Below are 9,114 nucleotides of genomic sequence, written 5' to 3' on the forward strand. Positions count from 1 at the left end.
AGTTACTGCCTTTGTAAGGTCAGCTCTGCATGGTCCAGACTGAACTACTGCAACGCACTACTCACTGGCACCTCTGAGAAAAACCTAAACAAACTACAAGTGAGGCAAAGCAATGCTCTCCGCGCCGCTCAGGACACCATTTCCGGAGCTAGAAGATCTGTTCACTGGCTCCCAGTCAGAGACAGGATCAAATCAAAATTCTTTCCAACACCCACTGATGGCCGTCCATCCATGCACCGCCATACCTTGCTCTGATGGTCACCAGGCGTGCTCCTGCCAGATACCTACGATCAGGGGACAAGTCCTAAAAATGATGGCGGGGGGACTTATCTACAAACGCAATGGGATTTGAGGTCGCCAGACATTAGCATATCAAGGTGACATATGCACATTTCATTAAATTGGCTTTGCATAACCACCCACATTGCACAGGACGAATGACATTTGCCTTTCATAAAATCAAGACACACACAAAACCAAGAGAGGATATCTGCTTCTAATAGTGTTTTGGAAAACGTTAAAAGGTGTGCATGTTTTAAACTCCAAGAACCAATACAAATGTTTTCCCTGGAACTTGCAGTAGCTTTAATTGTTTGTCATTGTTTATCAGGTAATAGTGCATTGGTGAAGTGTCCAGGGCCTGCGGAGCTGACTGTGGTTCGAGCTTTAATTCATAAATTCAAAAAGGACATTTAATGTTTCTCATTTTAGCTGTGGCAGAGGTGGAGGTTAGGGGGAGGGGTGAGTCCACCCTCTGAAAAAATTAGGTGGACTGTCCGCCAGCGTGTACCCTCGACTTTAGCCCTGCCTACGATCCACTCACAACCACTGCCTCAGTGTATCGAGATTTAAGCGCAAAAGTGTTGGCGGCTCCAGTTTACCGGCTGGCACTGCCACCCTCTAGAACAGCCTCCACCTTCCTTTGCGCAGGGAGGGAGCCCTCTTTCCACTGGTCAGGGAAAAAAGCGCAAAACTCACCTAACTAATCTCACTGTACTTGCTTGTCTACCGACATTCCTTTCACAGCTTGCTAACCAATTTAATTGTACTTACTTGTCTACTTACCTTACAGTAACAGCGCCTAGAGGCCCGTGGGCTTTGTGCGCTCTTATAAATGCAAAATAAAAAAAATACAATTCCTTCCACTCTGTCACTCCAGATGTGTCCAATGAGTTCACCCCATTGCACTTTAAAATCTTTAAATATAAACCCAATGCTCCCAGGATACATGCTTAATCTGCTAAATGGCACAATTCTGGAAACGCCACTGCTAATGGAGGGCATCTTGGATTGAATGCCCACTCCCACACGTAGACATCAGCAGTGTTGATTGATTTTATGAATGGGTTGTGTAATTCTGCATGTAAACCAGGCGGACCTGGCTGTCAATGAGGCTTTGCTTTACACCCATTCCTGAAACCAACCGTAGATTCCACCCCTGACATACCTGTGCGTGGCAGGCGGCATTTACACGATTCCCTGTAGAATACGCCTGGTTTTTGCGGTTCCAAAAAACATGCAGCTCTCAGTGCAGAATTGGGTCTCTCCACCTGCATGAAAATGTGATGTGGGGGCGTAGGCGCTGCACTTTTTGCACAGAGCGTATGTGGGAGGCGGATGCATTCTTTTTGCACACCATCACACAACGCCTTTAAACAACATAAAAGTCCCTCGGTCCCCTCTGCCTTTCCCACACTCTGTCCAACATATATTTTTCATCTCACAGTTCTTGATCAAACAGATTGCCACTGTGTACAAAGCACTATTGTCGTCCACAACCCACCTTCTGCTAACAATCTATGTTTGGAACCAAATACGTCCCTGCAGAACGCCTTCTCCCTGGTTGAGCCCCCTGTTCTTCAGAGCTGTGTGGCTTCTGTGTGTCTTATTGTCTACAGTCACAAGTTACTCTCCTCTGTTTACAATCATCCTATTGCTTTTGCTCACTTCCATTTTCAATGTCACTCCTTACTGAGTTACAGGCTTTTAGCGCTATATTTTCTCGAGCGTTTTCCTGCAGAGTACGTATTGCACATGAATGTTAAAGCTGTGGACATTGAACATCACCTCTCGATTTCTCAATCCATTTTAGATTGATTTGATGTCAGAGTTTCACTCCACTGACCCTGCGCTTCTCCAATTAAAAGCCACTTAATTCTCCATAGGTTCAAGGTTGTTTTAGTCTTGAAGATAAGAAACGTGTGCTTCTCGATTGAGGCTGATTTTCTGATGATATTGTACATGAATACCATCAGAGGGGCCTCTCGATACAGCCCTTCATGGTATCACGGCTGTGGTTACAAGACCCTCTATCCTCAGTGAAAGGAAATTTCTATGGGCAGCCGGGGCCTCGGTAGACTGCTCATTAAGTTATCATGGGAGCTGCTTACTGGGGAAATCCTCAGGCCTGGCTCCAGGAATTTGCATCTGTGTGGGCCAGGTTTGTGATCAGGGGGGCCCAATTGCCATTGGATGTAGGTAGATCCTTGATTCAGTAAAAACCTTTCTTCCCAGATCCAGACAAATGCATCTGCACAGCTCTATTAAATACAGTACAAAGCAAAAGAGAATCAAGGAAACTAGTGTTGCAACATCAATCTACCTATCTTCCCTTGCCACCTGTTCTCCCTTTTCTATTATATCCACTTCTCCTTCACCTTTCACCCCCCCAGTCACCTTCCATCACCCCCTGACCACCATGTCCATTTATCTCCACTGCCAACTACCCCCAAAAACCCTCACCATGTGTTTCTTGGCCTGACTGGGGAGAATCAAGGGTGATGCTTCCTTCTCTGCCAGGGCTGAGCAAGATACCAGTGTTTGTTCCATCTCAGATGGTGTGTTCTCAACAATGCCTTCCTGAACACTGTGGCTACTCCCAGTAGGCCTTGGAGGAGGTGCTTGTGGTTCTGCCACCTTGTTGTGAAAGACAATTCCGCCCCTCCAGTATACTGAAGCAAGGAATAGGACATTTTGGGCCTCATTACACGGTAGGCGCTAAGGGATTACCGGTAACGGTAAGGTCACCGGTGCCGGTAATCCCTTAGCGCCCTACTACAAGGGCCCATCAGCGGGTCCCATCCTTAACGCCTGGTCTGACCAGGTGTTAAGGACGGGACCCGCTAAGGGACTTCAGAGCTAATAATGGGAATGGTATTTGACATGGGGATTTACCGGGTCCTCCAGGGTCGGAATGACCCGGTAAGTCCCCATACCGCCTACCCGGTATGCGGTAAGGGAGTAGCCATGCCGCTAATAGCGGCATGGTTAGCTCCTACCGTGTAATGAAGCCCTTTGTTTCTTAAAAAATCAAATTTCGAAGCACTATTCATTTTTTTGTTGCATTTTTGCAAAACATTTTAATTCAGTTGAGTGCACAAGAAAGTGCTAGCATGCAGGAAAGAGAGCCAGGGTGGGAGGCATGGGGTCAAGAGGCTGATGGTGCAGGTGAAAGGTTTTCTGTCTTCCTGGTATCGCCCCCGGTGGGGCTTGACAGGGAGTAGGGGCCCTTGCTCCCCTGCCACTACCCTATACGTCATTGTCTGCTACAAACTGTTTACTTACTGGTTATTATATGCAGTTGTCCATTAGGGTTTTTTGTTTGATGCAGTAACTTTGATTTGGTATTGAATGTAACAATTTTGTTCAATAAATGTGGCCTGATATTTTCAAAGAAAGATGTGTGTGTCCTTGACAGGTCCTGACACATGCGTTGCCCATTTCAACCATGAGTGAGACTTTTTAAAAATAGCTTATACTGTGAACTGAATCACTTCCAGGGGCACCTAATGTTGGCAAGTAAGGCACAGTGTGATGACATGATTTGCCCAGGATCACATACTTTGGTTAAGTGGTAAAGCCAGAAATTGAGCCTATCCTAAAATTCTGAAACTTGACCACGCATCTTCCAAGTTCAAGTTGATACAAATATGTGTTGAAGTTTGGTTTTGAATAACTAAAATAATACTCAATTTTATACAGATTACTTTAAAAAGTCACATGATAAACCAACCTGACAATGTATGCATCATTGCGGAAATGTGTTAATGAAAAACAGTAAGGGAGTCATTTTGTTTTGAACCCTAAATTGCACAGAGGGGACCACTCATGTTTGCCATTTTTTGCAAAAGGGCCCCTCCATGCAATTTTAAGTTTTTCCGCCTAGTACTGGAAAATTAAAGAATAAAACACTGGCAAATATCGTCTTTGTGCTTCACTTTTCTACTACGTGCCCAGAAAAGTGCAAATCCCTCCCACAATTAATGATTGTGGGATTCCTCCACAATGGTTTCTTTTGGAATCTGCCTGCTTTTTCCAGGTGTAAAGTCAGTCTGATTCCATAGGAATCCATTGGTTTTTCCGCCAAAATAAAAATATATGCTGGTGAAAAACTAATTGGATTGGGCAGGGGGACCTGTAAGAGCAGGCACATTTGTTAAATCCAATCTGCTTTCCATCCTCGACTGCCAAATCATACAAAATCCTTCAGCACATAAAAAGTGTCTATAAATGCTTTTAGCACCACTTTTCCACTCCGCTTGACTTGGAAAAGGACACCCTATGGTTGTAGCTTTATTTTGCTCAACCTGAATGGAAGCCTACAAACTCCAGCATAGAAATTAATCCTAATTTGCAAAAAAATCTCATACAACGTCATTGCGACACACAGCTTGTTCTGGATCACCTTAATTTCTAATCACCCAACAATCATACAATTTTAAGAAAAAGGTGCCACAGCAATGGTCACTGCCAGTTACCATTTTCCATCTCTAATAACTTCCTGTTGTAAATAATCTGCCTCTGAGACACATTAAAAAGATAAGACCTCAATGGGAGGACCTTTGCAGCCCTGACTGTGTTTGAGGGGAGAGAGGCAGAGCTGGGAGAAGGGACATGGCCATTTGTCCCAGGTCCAAATGTGAAATCCACCTCTGATTGCACTCTTTAGGAAATTTTTAAATACTATATTTTTGTTTTAAAAGCTGTTAATATTTTATATTTTGCCAGCAGCATTACAGGAAACGCTCTCGCTCTTGTGTTATTTTCCAAGTGTCCATGATATATTTTCTGAGAGGCAAAGGTTTAGTGGGAGTGGGAGCAATCCTCCCACCCCCCTCCCGCAATCACTGATGGAGTCCCACAGCAAATCATTTCTATTTCCGGCACTGTCTAAACACCCAGCATGCAGGATTTTCATCATACTTTCCAAACAAGACCCACAATACACATGATGTATTCCGTTTGCATACAAACACAGTTAAGTTACTCAAACCGTATGAGGTTATCAATTCAGTACTTATCATTTAGAATCATGAAAAGTCCTGGCAGTTCCGGCAACTCTTACACACAGAAAAAGATGCACTCTACAATGGTCAGAACCCCACTGGTAAGCACGCTTGAGAAGAATATCTGAAAGTGGTGCATACTTGCCACCCTAGCCTTGTCATTTCAGGTGGGGCCTTGTTGGATCAACTCAGTGAGGTGCAGCTTGATTCCGTAGGCATAGCAAACAAGACACCCACATCTGTGCATAGACACTTTTACTGAGGGAGACAAACTGAAACAGAAACGCATTGACAAAGTGAACAGCTTGGGGTTTTGATTAGGCATGGATAGGCAGTTGCCAGTCACTGCCATAAGGGTAACACCTGGCCATAATATGGGAACAGCTGGGAAACCTTGCGAGTACCTGGGCATATAATGTAATTGCCCTGCAAATAGCTGTCTAATACATATGCACAAGCCAAAACTGTTGGCTTTGTAAATGCTTGTTTTGGAGAGGACTCCAGTGCAAGGAACTGAGGCATTGACACAGATATCTACATATATGTATAATGGAAAATATGTTCATTTGTTTGTTCCTCATACAATTTCACACCGTTCAGCCAATCTGCACCTTATTTTGCACACTTACCTGTTAGGACTCTCCAGATGTCACTGGCTACATTACATGTGGACACCCCACTCCATTCCCTGGATTTAAGCTTCTGCCACATGAGGCGTTTGGCTAGAAGTGGCAAAACATCAAGGTGGTCGTAGAAGGACCAGGCAGAGCAAATTTCAAGTCTCTGGACGCGAGGAACATAAGTTCAAGGTAAACCACATTTCCAGGCCCTAGGATGCACGGTTTCTGAGATATATGCACCGCAACGTGCAAAACATCAATGTGGTCATAGAAGGACCGAACAAAGCTCATTTTAACCGTCTCTATGCCAGGATCGAAACCCGAAGGCTCAAAACCCACGTTTCAAGGCCCTAGGGTGCTCAGTTTCCAAAATATCTGCACCACAATGTACAGCAACATACTGCACCGCGCCAGGGTGAGGCGACAGGTGGGGAGAGCACACAGAAGGTCCCATTATGCTGCTCCCCTCCACGTCTGCTCCACGATTGTCAACAATTGATGACAGTGTTATTATGTCTGTCTACAGAACCTGTGCGAAGTATGGGCACCATTTGCTAGTTGCTTATAAAAATCAACTGGCTGAAGACACACATAAAGAGATTTATATCACACCAATAGCTCATTTTCAGAGGCAATTAAGTAATTAAACACTCAAACGAATGCTTAGATATAACACTGGCAAGTCCTATACAGCACAAAGATTAGTGTTACTTTGTGATAGAACTTACACAGAGAGTTCCCAAAGGATACGTTTTGGCAGTGAGGGGCAGGTAGTTGGTAGTAATGCCATAGGCATTCACATAGCCATTGCTAGTCTTTGGGGGGGTAAATGACCAAACACGCCCATAGGAGGTGTGCTTCTCCTCACATCCTATCTCCATCCTATCTGTGTTGCACTGCAAGTGTTCTGACTTACACCTAGTAGGCAAAACTAAAAAAGGATGTATTTTTGTCTCTGAATCAATCATAACCACCGGCATTGCTCTGGTCAGCCTTCCATAACATTGTCTGCAAATCAGCCTTGGCCCTGACATTAATGTGAGCAGCCCTGCCTAAACTGCTAGACAGCTAGCCCACAAGCCCAAAAATTGTCTGTGGTTGCTTTTGTTGCAGTGCAGAGGGTACATGGCCTAGCAACTGAGACTAATCTGCACCTTTTGGTGATATGACCAAGAGTCATTTGCTAATGGCTTGTCCCCTTCTGTAATGGCACGGATATACTAAAGAATTATAGCATGAAATGTTGTGCAAAGAAATGATAGTGGTAATGTTTAATTCAAAGCGTTGTATCCATCACTTTTTCACTATACTGCTCTCCCCTCCAGAATTACATTTTTGTTACTACCATCCTTATTTTTTCGCTTATACTAAAGTAGTTAATGCAGCAGAATATATTTGTAAGGGTGCCCAGTCAGTTGATGCAGCTTCTACAGAAACCTGTGTGCAATCAACATCACCTGCCATTTGTTGTTTGACATAGTTAACCATTTTATTAAGTATGATGTGAAAAAATGCTATTTTCACACAAAAAATAAACATACTTTAAATTACAGAAACCAACTTTGCGACTTTAGGCTTGAGAAAATAGTTGTATGCAGCCTTCTTGAGTAAGCGCTACCTCACTTAGAGGTGTGAATGGCCCTTCATCTCCGTGGTCATTTGTGCTTTCATGGCTATGGGGCATCAATCATTGTCAAGGACAAGCAATCAAATCCTGGCCAGGCCTCCTTCAGTGCAGCCCATTAGAATGCTAATTTCTCTGCATTGCCGCATGTTTAGAGTTAAATGCCGCCCCCAATCCCCAAAGACTCCAAATGCCTCCACTCCCTCAGGTCCCACTTGCAATGCCTCCTATCTAGGGGGGCCAGGGGGATGACCTTGGGGGGGGGGTCTGGCCCCCTGGATCCCTCTGCTGGAGCCGGGCCTGGCAAATCCCCATGACGTATGCCATCTGCAAAACTGGAACTGCCATCCAAGGTTACATGTTCCAGAGATGTTTTCTGGCGCAACACAGAAAGCCCTGTCTCTCCCTCCTACTTGGTGAACACTTCGTTTGAACAATTGTCCAGATTTTGAATGTCTGGGGGTGGTTTATTCAATGAATCATTTAATGAGGAAATGAAGGGCATACATATATATATATACATATATGAAAAAACTTTGTTAAAGGGAAGTTATGGTTAAGTTGCACTAATAAAAACCTATGAAATTCAATGAAAAAATGTTGTTAAAGGGACGTTATGGTTACAAGTAAAACCGAAAAATCTCAGAAATTTGCCAGTTATGGTAAGATAAGAAACCACAACTCGCGTCACCAACGTGCACTGTTAAGACTAACACCCAGGACATCAAAGATGACATCACAAATGTCATTGATGACATCACTGATGACATCACATAACTGGGCCACTTGTTTTTGTTCACTGAGCTATCTAGGCCAAGTGGTTTTGTTCACTGACAATCAGAATATTAAAATTCAAAAGGTGCTATATATCTAGACGTTAACCTTGTCATATGTTCTTAAAGTACTTTACTTAGGGTTTGGTCTCAGCTCATGGTGCACATACATGGGGCAATACGCAGGCCTCAAACACACAATTCATTTGTGTATATGAAGATAAACTTTAATGTTAATATTATCTGATGATGCTGTTTCTTTCTTCCTTACTTTAGTTTCCCTGTATGTGCCTCTAATTTGTATGCATTGTGGGTCTTCATATGTATTGTTTGTACTAGCACAAGTGTGAAGTAAGTCTTGAATTGTTAGCTAGTTATTACATGTTTAACATTACTCAAAACTCTGACAAGGTAGCATTCATTATTTTACTATCCAAAATTACAAGATTATAAATATTGTACTTCTATGGTGCATGCTTCAGCCATTCCCTATATTTATGTGTGATTAGGTCCCTGTATTAACAACACTCCAATATAATGTTGTTTAGATGAGTACATTCTTTAATGGATAAAGTAGTTTTTGATAGGTCTCCTGATCATCCCTGACATCTTGTTACCAACATTATAAACACAACCACTTGTAGGGACTTTTCATCAAAATTCATTTCACATGTGATGTCATCGGAAGTGTACCGTAAGTGTGGCTGTTGGGCTGAGGAATACTTTGCTGCCTGGTGCTCTGCACTTTCCCTTCGGCAAGAGGAAGCATTTGTGTCGAAATGCTGTGACTGCTGCCTTGCACCTGAACTGTC

This window comes from Ambystoma mexicanum, chromosome 6q (genome assembly GCF_040938575.1).
Source record: "Ambystoma mexicanum isolate Mex_15411 chromosome 6q, UKY_AmexF1_1, whole genome shotgun sequence".
In the NCBI taxonomy this organism is placed as follows: domain Eukaryota; kingdom Metazoa; phylum Chordata; class Amphibia; order Caudata; family Ambystomatidae; genus Ambystoma; species Ambystoma mexicanum.